Source organism: Crinia signifera, chromosome 9 (genome assembly GCF_055691185.1).
Source record: "Crinia signifera chromosome 9, ASM5569118v1, whole genome shotgun sequence".
NCBI classification, from domain to species: domain Eukaryota; kingdom Metazoa; phylum Chordata; class Amphibia; order Anura; family Myobatrachidae; genus Crinia; species Crinia signifera.
In genome coordinates this window covers 18,335,754-18,348,232 of record NC_139225.1, presented here as the reverse complement: position 1 = coordinate 18,348,232, position 12,479 = coordinate 18,335,754, and positions in this window count along the sequence as shown.

Sequence of the window (12,479 nt, the reverse complement as noted above, 5' to 3'; positions counted from 1 at the left end):
CCAGATATACCCTATACCTGCACAGCCCCCCAGATATACCATATACCTGCACAGCCCCCCAGATATACCATATACCTGCACAGCCCCCAGATATACCCTATACCTGCGCAGCCCCCCCAGATATACCCTATACCTGCACAGCCCCCAGATATACCATATACCTGAACAGCCCCCCCCCTTATATACCCCATACCGGCATAGCCCCCAGATATACCTTATACCTGTACAGCGCCCCCCCCCAGATATACCCTATACCTGCACAGCCCCCCAGATATACCCTATACCTGCACAGCCCCCCAGATATACCCTATACCTGCACAGCCCCCCCCGATATACCCTATACCTGCACAGCCCCCCCAAGATATACCCTATACCTGCACAGCCCCCCCCCAGATATACCCGATACCTGCACAGCCCCCCAGATATACCCTATACCTGCACTGCCCCCCCTCAGATATACCCTATACCTGCACAGCCCCCCCCAGATATACCCTATACCTGCACAGCCCCCAGATATACCCTATAACTGCACTGCCCCCCCTCAGATATACCCTATACTTGCACAGCCCCCCCATATATACCCTATACCTGCATAGCCCCCAGATATACCCTATACCTGCACAGCCCCCCCCCAGATATACCCTATACCTGCACAGCCCCCCAGATATACCCTATTCCTGCACAGTGCTGCTATTGTATCAGTACATAATGTATCACTGAGCCATTGCCGCAGGCCCCACTTACTATACTGTACCAGTGGCAGCTAATTATAGGGGTGCCCTGTTGGTGACCCGCGGATAAAGGCTCTGCGGTGCCGCTGGCATGTCTGGTATGTGGTCGGAGCAGATTATCGGGTCCTGTTGTGGATCATTGACGATCTGTGGCACTGGGGATCTGCCAGACACACCCGCCTATTGTTTGTGTACAGTATACTATGGCCCTTATTCTGGTTCACTCGCAAAGACAAATTCCTTCTGAAATGGAAAAAACCATGTGCTCTGCCGGTGGGGCAGATGTAACATGTGGGTGAGTTATTTTCTTTCTGTGCAGGGAAAATACTGACTGCTTTATTGTTACACTGCAATATAGATCTCAGTTTGAAGTACAACCCCACCCAAATGTAATTCTCTCTGCAAAAGTAACATCTACCCCACCTGCAGTGCACATGGTTTTGTCCATTTGAGAAGGAATTTGCCTTTGCGAGTGAACCAGAATATGGGCCTATATCCTTGTATCGCTGTGTGCCAAACATGCATGGAGGTTATTCTGCTCGACACGCAGCAGGATGTCTTTTTAAGCCCGCCCACTGCTCACACGGGCCGCCGCCCCCGATCGCAGGGCGACTTCGCCCGCACGGCTATGAATGGATGTTTTGCATAAACATCCATTCGCAGCCTATGGGGGGCCACCCACATCATTCGATGGTCACTCGCTTGTCACACCCAGTGTGTTACGCGGAGCTGACGCTCACTTGCTGTTTTGCACACCGGCAATGTACTCTGGCTATACACTTTATCTCTCTCCAACGCTTAGTGCATATGACCTAAAAAGAAATAAGATTAATGCAATACCACAAGATATATAGGACTCACCAATTCTAAAATGCTTCCTTTTCCTGACTGTTTAATCTTTTGTATGTTCCTGTTATATATAATCGGTTACATTATTAGATGAAATGTAACCATTCAAATCAGTGTTACACTGTACATTCTGCTTATGTGACAAATGGTCAAATGCGCCACCTTGTGTTTACAAATGGTAGCGCGCTTCTAAACATGAAAAAGGGGCGATGTTGCCAATAGTAGATTCTGTCCATCATTTTCTAGGATGCAATAGAAAAGTGATCAGGGGCGTAACTAACTATTTTGCGCCCCCCCCCCGACGCACGTTTTTTCGGCGCCCCCCTGCACACACCTAACCTGCCCCCCCCTTCTTACCCGTACCTGTCCTGCACCCGCTGTCTGCGTCTCGCCCGGCTCTCTGCCGGGACCTGCCTGACTGTCACGTTCCCGGCCGGCTCCTGCTGCTACAATGAAAACTGACTCTTAGAAAATGGCTGCCTCATACTGCAGACAGAAAACTGTCTGCAGTATGGGGGCAGCCATTTTCTAATTGTCAGTTTTCATTGCAGCAGGAGCCGGCCGTGCCGTGATGTCAGGCAGGTCCCGGCAGAGAGCCGGGCGAGATGCAGACCACGGTAACTATAGCCCCGCAGCCCCCGGCGGCGCCCCCAATTTCTCTGCGCCCCCGCCACCGCGGGGGCTGCGGAGCTATAGCTAAGCCACTGGAAGTGATAGGCAGAATTTAATGATAAGCTGTTATGCTATTGAAACTACCCCATATGCAAATCTGCTGTGTCTCAACAAGAGCTCCACGCAGCCGCCAGTCTCTAATCATCCTCTGTTGTGGATTGTCGGAGTAACAGAGAACGCACAATCAGATAAATGGTGATATTGGATCAGATGCACTAAGCTTCAAACGTGATAAAATGGAGAGTGATAAACAGCCAGCCAATCAGCTCCTACCTGCCATGTCACAGACTGTGTTTGAAAAATGACAGGCAAGAGCTGATTGGCTGGTTGTTTATCATTCTCCATTTTAACACTTTTGACGCTTAGTGCACCTGGCCCTAATACTCGAAAAGTGATAAAATGAGTGTGATAAACCACCAACCAATCAGCTCATAACTGTCATTTTTTACACAGCCTGTGACATGTAAGTTAGAGCTGCTTGGCTGGTGGTTTATCACTCTCCATTCTATCACTTTTTTGATCTTAGTACATTTAGCCTATTGCACCTATTCATGCTGCAGGGCAGTGACAAGGAAGAAGCCACCCAGCTTAGGGAGGAACCTATGGGGATAATTATCGCAGCTCCACCAAAAAGCAACCGTAAAAACAGTTCAAATAATCATTTAAAAAATTAAATAAAACCAATACACAACATACCTTCGGGAATGGTCAGGAGGCTCCTATAAATCGGGCTCCCCGGAAAGAGTGGCAACTATCCCACATTTTCTTTTGACCCTCCACCCGCTGTCCCACATTGTCCTTGATTCTAGGGATGGCCATCGACCATCGATGATTTGAAATCATCGATGGTTCATGGCCGATTTTGAATACTTTTGCCATCGATGGGAGAGAACAGTTGGTTTCCCTCCATCGATGGAACAGCAAAACGATGTGTTGCTTTTTTTCTTCTTCAAAGTGCCGGGACACTGAGCATAGCTCCGCCCCCGACAACCGCAAAGCCCCGCCCCCATGTTTTGATTGGCCCACAGGCCAATCAATCAAACACAATGGATGTAAAAATATCGATGGTTATCCATTGCATAGTTTAGCACTATCGAATCATGGCATTTGGGGGTGGGGCTTAATGACAACAGGGTTTGCTCCACCCCCCGGACTGCAGATCAGCGTTTCCTCTATGGGTTTCTCTTGGGGAGGAAGACACCAAAGTAAACGTATGATACACAACATCAATGACAGAGGATTCAAAGGTGGATGCAAATATCACCAACGCTGTGACTTTGGGCCTTATTCTGGTTCACTCTTTCTGAAAAAATCCTTCTTAGATGGACAAAACCATGGGCACTGCAGGGGGGCAGATTTTAAATGTGCAGAGAGAGTTAGATTTGGGTGAGTTATTTTGTTTCTGTGCAGGGAAAATACTGACTGCTTTATTTTTACACTGCACTATAGATCTCACTTTGAAGTAAAACCCCACCCAAATCGAATTCTCTCTGCACACGTTACATCTGCCCCACCTGCAGTGCACATGGTTTTGTCCATCTAAGAAGGATTTTGTCAAAAAGAGTGAACTAGAATAAGGCCCTTTGTATGCAGCAGTTGTGCCAGAATATTCCAATGACACACATAGACAAACTCAGGGGGGGGGGGGGGGGGGTTCTGATTGCCTGGAAACTCCCCCCCTCTTGTAAAGTGCCTTAAATTATGACAATAGCACTGGTATATAATATGATCAGTAGAGCTGCCACCACACCATGCAGTGTAAGGGACAGAGCAGAGCTGCTGCACATGCCCAGTGTACCAGCTTCTTCTACCACATTTACTGTATGTGTGGATCTGAACCCACAAACATCACAATGGACCAGAGAGTAGCTGTCAGGAGGAAGAGACAGGAGCCTTACCATGAAGTGGGAGATTGTGAGCTTAGAAAGTGCAGCACTGGTTCTATTATGTTTGTGTATTTATTTATTATGATATGTTTAACCTTTTCCTGACCACTTATCTTATTTAAATGTTTGAAAGAGCCTATACTATAGACCAAGGGTTCTCAAACCCGGCAGGTGCACAGGTGCATTCATTACTCATTAACACAGTTAATAGGTTCCACAGGTGGAGCTAATTATTTCAGTTGTGTTTCTGTGAGGAGACCTGCAAAACATGCACTGAGTGGGGTCCTGAAGGCCAAGCTTGAGAACCTGTGCTATAGACTGTACTGTTCCATACAGTATCAAGTGTATAAAAAAGACCAATTTTCGGGGCTGTTACTGCCCCCCCAGACTTGTGTGCCCGATTCAGGTTCACTGCATAATCTTCTCCATCTATTCTATATGCATGCCTGGCTGTGTGTGATACAGTACTGTAGTATACCAGGACCTGACACAGTGCAGTGGGGTGCCGGGATCCCAACAGTCATTTACCCGACGTCGGGATCCCGACTGTCAAAACGCAGACAGCCGGGTGCCCGACGGCACCCGCTATTTTCCCTCATGGGGGTCCACGACCCCCATAGAGGGAGAATAGAATAGGTGGCTCGCGTAGCGAACCACCGTCCCCGCAAGGGACTTTGTTGAGCTCGCCATGCTGTGTCCGGGCAGTCGGGATCCCGACGTCGGGCTAATGACTGTCGGGATCCTGACTGTCGGAACCCCATACCACACCCGTGCAGTGCATCAGGGCCTTGTTTATAACACGCTTCCCTGCGTGATGCCCCGGGCCCCGCCTCCAAGTCCTTTTTGGAAATATCCTTTTGTAATACTGACACCAACAGTTGCCTGGACGTCACATTATCAATGGCTACACCACACGCAGCCTGGCAGCCATTGATGATGATGATTACCATGTATGGCTGTGTGTAGTACAAATCAAGGGGGTAACGTTGGCATATCTAAATATATTTTGGGGTAAAAGTTTGAAAAGTTCCCTGACCCTTGATGTAGTGGACCCCAAACTTTCTTGCATCATGGTGCTCTAGAGCACAGGTTCTCAAAGTCGGTCCTCAGGACCCCACACAGTGCATGTTTTGCAGGTCTCCTCACAGAATCAAGGGAAGAAATTAGCTCCACCTGTGGATCTTTTAAAATGTATCATTCAGTCATGAGTGCGCCTGTCGGGTGACCTGGAAAACGTACGAACTGTATGGGGTACTGAGGACCGAAACACGGGAGGGGGGTCGCGCGGGGGGGGGGGGGGGGGGGTTTAGCGATACATATCCATATCCCAGGAGCACTGTGAAAGTGACTGGAACACCAGCTGAAGTGGCAGCAGTGACATCTCCAGCACTGGGGGAGGAGGAGAGGACAGGGCGCCTCTTCCAGACCTGGAACTGTGACGGCTATACGTCAGCAGGTACAGGGGGGGGGGGGGGGGATGCGATCACTGCAGGTGAATGTACCATCCGGCACAGGTAGGGACAGGTGTAGCCCATTGCAGCGATGTGCCGATTGTACTGCTGGCCTGCTGGCATGTGTGGTCATTGTACACAGGGGCAATTTCCACCAGAAGGTTCCTGGGCAGCGGGCGCCTATGGAGGGAACACAGAAAGTATTGGCGATACTTGCTGCGGTCGCGCCTTCATACTGTATGTACGAGTGATAACTAAGATTTGTGGCTTACCGCATATATTGCTTGATAAATGGGCCCTAATGTGTCTATATATCAACCCTGGCTTTGGTAAATCCCACGGCCTCTATCTGTACAACATACCTAAAGGTGCGTATTCAGATGAAAAGGTAAAAATGATAACGAGCAGGCACTCTGATACAAGCTCATTGCCTATTGCACCAGATAATTGTCTAATATAAAATGATGAGCTTGTTACGGCCCCCATACATTAGTCTGACTTGTCCTAAGGACACATCGCACCTGATGTCCACGGCAGCACCCCGGGAGGGGCCACACACGATTAGGCACTTGATGAGCCAAGTTTTGTATATGATAAATTGCATGCGATTTATTATATTCAACTCATGGGGAGCTGCAGGTGGAGGGAGCAGGGGGCGGCAGACAATAGAGCCGGTGGGTGGGGGACGCCGGTGAGCCGGCGAGGGGAACAGAGAACCGGGCAGGGGGAGCAGGGAGCTGCAAGGGAAAAAAAGCCCAAATGAACAGGACCTCCATCAGGGGGGTGCTAAGGGTACAACTGTCCTGGGCCCCGCCTCTGGCAGAGAGGGGGGGCCTGGGCTATTCTGTTGCACCCTACCCCGGGCCAATGGCCACCTACAGCCCACCACCTACATTTACAGCGGCAGGCCACGGGTCATTCGCTGCCGCAGCTCGCCGCACACCGCTGATCAGCCTCCTTGATACAGCGGCAGGCTGTCTGCTGCCGAAGCCCGCCACCCGCCAGCCTCCTGTCACAAGCCAGAACAGCAACCTGCAGAGGAGCCGCTGTCCGGAAGAGCAGGGAACTGAGACACAGGCTACAAGGTGTCTATTTTGACAATCCCAGGCCCCACAATTTCTAATGGCAGCCCTGCACATGAATGAGAGAGCTCTCAGCCAATTCATTTGTATTGTATTATATTTCTTGCAGCTCCTCCTGTCCAGCTCTCCGTTCCCCCTCGCCGGTGCACCAGCATCCTCCGTCCGCCGCCTCTGTGTTTGCTGCTCCGCTGCCCCTGCCCGCCTTTCTGGTCGTTTGCAGCATCCCCCACCTGCCGCTTCTCTGCGTCCAGAGACTGCACATAACATTTAGCAAATCTTACGTGCAGCCGGTCCGACCTCCCGACTCTGATCCGATGCTAATGGGACCGCGCATCGGGTGGGACGGGATGTCTACAAATGCGATTTGGGCCGATTTCACGGCCCGATCCATCCAAATCAGGTGAAATCGGGCTCAAATCGCAGTGTATGGAGGCCTTTAGTGTTAACCACTTGTACATTTCCAGAATGACCTCTAGATGGCGCTACAAAGATGCACAGCAACCATCTCCTATATATTTGGCTACATCTGTCACTCAAAGTGGGTGTCTGTGTCTATAACGCTCTGTTCCTGGACTTTCCTCTTAATGTGTGATTGCCTTCATCTGTGCTGAACACCTTTCTGAGAAATTAACCTGTTTAAAACAGGTGATGGCAATCATACATTAAGGGGAAGTCTAGAAACAGAGCATTGTGTCCCTCCTGGAGAGGGTCATGTTGGGAGGTATGTGACAGAGAACCAGCCCAGTGAGCCCACAGACAGTGCCAGACACCCACTGCCTTCCCATGTTGCCCAGCACTGCTACTCCACAGCCACCAGGTGAGCGCCCCCCTCCCGCGATTTGTGGCAAACCCCCCCCCGCGCCCCCCCCCCTCCCGCGATTTGCGGCAAAAATACCCGCTCCCCCGCGACCCCCCCTACCGCGATTCGCAGCAAAAACACCCCCGCGACCCCCCCTCCCGCGATTCGCTGCAAAAAGAACCCCCCCACGACCCCTCCTGCAATTCGCGGCATAACCACCACCCCGCGACCCCCCCTCCCGCGAATCGCGGCAAACCCTCCCCCGTGACCCCCCCCCCGATTCGCGGAAAAAACACACCCCCCGCGACCTCCCTCCCGCGATTCGCGGCAAAAAGGACCCCCCCGCGACCCCCCCTTGCACGATTGGCGGCACCCCCCCTGCGACCCCCCTCCCGCGATTCGCGGCACCCCCCCCCGCAATCCGCAGCAGCCCCAGGATTAAATGGCACATGCAAAACACTGACATGGCTATGGTCGACAATGAAAAAGGTTGACATGAGTTTTTGAAGATTTATTTTAAATTTTTTAAATTTTTTCATATTCATTGTCATGTGTCGACATGGACACCAATGAAGTGGCACAGTTATGTCAACATTTACATGTGTTGACCTTTCTGTGTTGAGTTTTTCTTGTGGCGATTCGCGTCACAACCCCTCCGCAAACCCCCCTCCCGGTATTCGCGGCACCCCCCCGTGACCCCCCACCTCCCGCAATTCGCGGCAACCCCCCCACCGGAACCCCTGTGAACCCCGCCCTCCCACGATTCGCGGCACCCAACCCCGCGACCCCCCCTCCCGCAATTCGCGGCACCCCCGTGATTCGAGGCAGCTCCAGAATTAAATTGCACATGGAAAACACTGACATGGCTATGGTCGACAATGAAAAAGGTTGACATGAGTTTTTGAATTTTTTTTTTTCATTTTTTGAATGTTTTCATATTCATTCTCATGTGTCGAGATGGACACCAATGAAGTGCCACACTTATGTCAACATTTACATGTGTTGACCTTTCTGTGTTGATTTTTTTCTTGTGGCGATTCACGTCACCACCCCCCCACACCCCCGCAACCCCCACTCCCGCGATTCACGGCACACACACACCCCCCGCGATTCTCGGCACCCCACCCCGTGACCCCCCCTCCCGTGATTCACGGTACATCCCCCGCGACCCCCCCTACCATGATTCGCCGCAACCCCCGCCCCCGTAACCCCCCTCCGCGATTTGCGGCAACCCACCCCGCGACCCCCCTCCCGCGATTCTCTGCAATCCCTCCCCTCCCGCGATTCGCAGCATCCACCCCCCCACAACCCCCCCTCCTGCAATTCGCGGCACCCCCCGCGACCCCCCCCCTGCAATTCGCGGCACCCTCCGCGACCCCCCCTCCCGCGATTCGCGGACAACTAAGTTGCAATACAGGGCATCTTTAATACAATTCTAACCATATTTCTCATATACAAACGTTCACAAATTAAGGGGGCGCAGCCCCTTACGACGGTGTGAAGAGCGCCCGTAGGGCGCGATGAATCACCTAGTCTGTAGTAAACTTCATGTCATGCTATATAATACTGCCAGGTAGTAAGAATCACCACTAGATGGCATTACATATAAAGGACATTTAGAAAAAACTTTTCACAGGTCAGATTTATGCTGGGCAATGTGTACCCAGCGAGACCACTTTAGTCACAGGGACCTGTTGGGGAGCCGGCATCGGCAAGGGCATACACACTTGCTGGCAGTGATGTAGCAGGGATATTGCAATATGGCCCTCATTTGCGATGTCCTCCGTTGTCTTGCATGCACAGATGATGGAGGATGTTGCAGAGGATGTGCAGGAGCACACATAGGGCCTTATTCTAGTTCACTCTTTCTGACAAAATCCTTCTTAGATGGACAAAACCATATGCACTGCAGGGGGGCAGATGTAAAATGTGCAGAGAGAATTAGATTTGTGCGAGTTATTTTGTTTCTGTGCAGGGTAAATACTGGCTGCTTTATTTTTACACTGCAATATAGATCTCACTTTGAAGTAAAACCCCACCCAAATCTAATTCTCTCTGCACAAGTAACATCTGCCCCACCTGTAGTGCACATTGTTTTGTCCATCTAAGAAGGATTTTGTCAGAAAGAGTGAACTGGAACAAGGCCCATAGTGCTTAAGTACTTATTTTGATTTTGTCGCCCTGACCCGCTGGAATCTGCAAAATCATTTAAAACATTTTTTTAGTGTGTACCTCGGCTCATGAATATAACTTTAAATCCCTGATGCAGCCTCCACAGGGATTACATGAGCTGGAGAAAGCAGAGACATTGCCATTTGAAAAGATTCCTCTCAGATGTAGCAGTACACACCCACGCTTCTAGGTGCCAGGTTCACAATCTCTCCATATATTGAACTAGACATGCCCCCTTAATGGGGCGTGGAGCATGACACGCCCCCTTAATGGGGCGCTGTGCAAAATTCTGCTACCACCTATAATCTCACTGAAACTAGTTTTCAAAAGTAGGTAAGTATGAGCCTATCCAATCACTAGGAGCCGATGACATCACTGAGAGTCCAGCCTGTCCAGTCACTAGGAGCCAGTGACATCATTGGTTCCAAGGGATAGTCTTTGCTGTCATAATGACTGTTTCCGTTGTGCATGTACATTGTACCACAATCTATATTGTATTGCTAATTCAAATGGGCTCTATTTGAATAATCAACCAATGGTTATAGTTCGGTGTTGCCAAAGCGCTGGGGCTGCAATTCTTGGGCCAGTAAACTGCTTTAGAATTGATGGGTTAATTTTATTTTGTAGTGTGTGAAGTTATTTCTTCCAGTGATTCATCATATCTCAGAGATAGTAATCATTTCCTTCCTTCCTCCATGTTGTCAAACACTTGTATATTTCAACAATAGCCACAAGATGGCACCATATTTTATATTATATCAGTGGTTCCCAATCTTTTTTTGAATCACGGCACCCCAGAGTATCAGAATTTTTTTCATGGCACCCATAAGCCAAAAGATAGTTACAGAGAACTTCAGAAAAAAAGCAGGTAAGGAGGGTTAGGGATGGCAGGGAGAAGGTCCAATGGATTTCCTCAAATATAAGACTATCTACCCGTACTATAGTTATGCCCTGGAAACTACCAAACGAACCTAATTCCAAACTCTCATTTCTGCTCAAGCTTCGAACCCAAAACGTCTTTTTAATACATTTAAATCACTTCTCAACCCTCCCTCACCAACTTCAGCCACTATCAAGCACAAGATCTTGCTTCCTACTTCAGGGATAAGATTGACAAGATCAGAGATGAATTGGTATGCTCCAACTCAGTTGATGATCTGCTCAATTGCCTACCTGAGCCCTCTGATGCATTTGCTTCATTTGATCCCACGAATGAAGATGAAGTATCTGCACTTTTCTCTGCCTCCCACTCTACTACCTCTCCTCTTGACCCTATACCCTCGCAAATAAGTAAATCTCTGTCTCCTGTGCTCATCCCAATCTTAACTAAAATCTGTAACCTCTCTTTCTCTACTGGTGTCTTTCCTTCATTGTTCAAACACGCAGTTATTACTCCGTTTCTGAAAAAACAGAATTCTGACCCAAGCTCTCTCTCAAACTACCGTCCCATCTCTCAACTTCCATGCACCTCCAAACTACTTGCCTACACTCGCCTCACACACTTTCTTAACTCGCACAACTTATTGGACCCTCTTCAGTAAGGCTTTCATGCCCAACACTCCACAAAGACAGCACTGACTAAAGTTGTGAATGATCTGGTCACTGCTAAGTCTAAAGGCCACTATTCACTACTAATTCTTCTAGGTCTCTCTGCTGCTTTTGACACTGTTGACCACACACTTATCATACAAACACTACAATCCATAGGTCTTAAAGACACAGCCCTCTCTTGGTTCTCATCCTACCTATCTAATCGCTCTTTTAGTGTTCGTTTCTCTGATTCTACCTCCTCTTCGCTACCTCTTTCAGTTGGAGTACCTCAGGGTTCAGTTTTAGATCCCCTGCTTTTCTCAATCTATAACTCATCTCTTGGCAAACTAATCAGCTCCTTTGGATTTCAGTATCATCTGTATGCGGATGATACTCAGCTCTACCTATCCTCCCCGGACCTGTCCCCATCTGTATTGTGCCGTGTCTCTGAATGCCTTTCTGCTGTTTCAGTCTGGATGTCATCTCGCCACCTCAAACTTAATATTTCAAAAACAGAATTAATTATATTTCCGCCAATAAATAGTAGTTACCAACCATATATCTCTATCGCTGTTGAGAAGTTAACAATCACTCCTACCTCTCAAGCTCGCTGCCTAGGTGTTATCCTTGACTCTGAACTTTCCTTTGTTCCCCACATTCAATCTGTCTCGAAATCATGCCACATGCAGCAAAAAAACATATTCAAAATTCGCCCTTACCTTACACAAAACACTGCAAAAACTCTAATCCATGCTCTCATCATCTCACGCATTGATTATTGCAATAGTCTCCTTATTGGCCTTCCCCAATACAGACTCTCACCACTACAGTCCATCATGAATGCAGCTGCGAGGATAATCTTCCTAGCCAGACGTTCATCGTCTGCAAAGCTACTGTGCAATGGCGTAACTAGATATTCGTAGGCCTCATAGCAAAAGTTTGTAAGGGCCCCTATTTAGCAACTGATGGTGATAAATGTATGTAAAACATATTACTTAGACAGAAAAGAAGGGCCCCCTTCAGCTCTGGGCCCCAGAGCAGCTGCACCCCTTGCACCTATGGTAGTTACGCCCTTGCTCCCATTTGCAGGACTTTCTTCGGGCTGCACCCACCCTGTGGAATGCCCTCCCAAGCACAGACTCCAATCTCCAAACCTACAAGCATTCCCTGAAAACTCATCTCTTCAGGCAAGCTTATCAAATACCAGAACCAGCCACTTAACCTTCATATACCAATCCTATCTAATCACATCCCCACTATACAGTCCACACATATCCACTCTTTTCTTCACATTTTCCAACCTACTG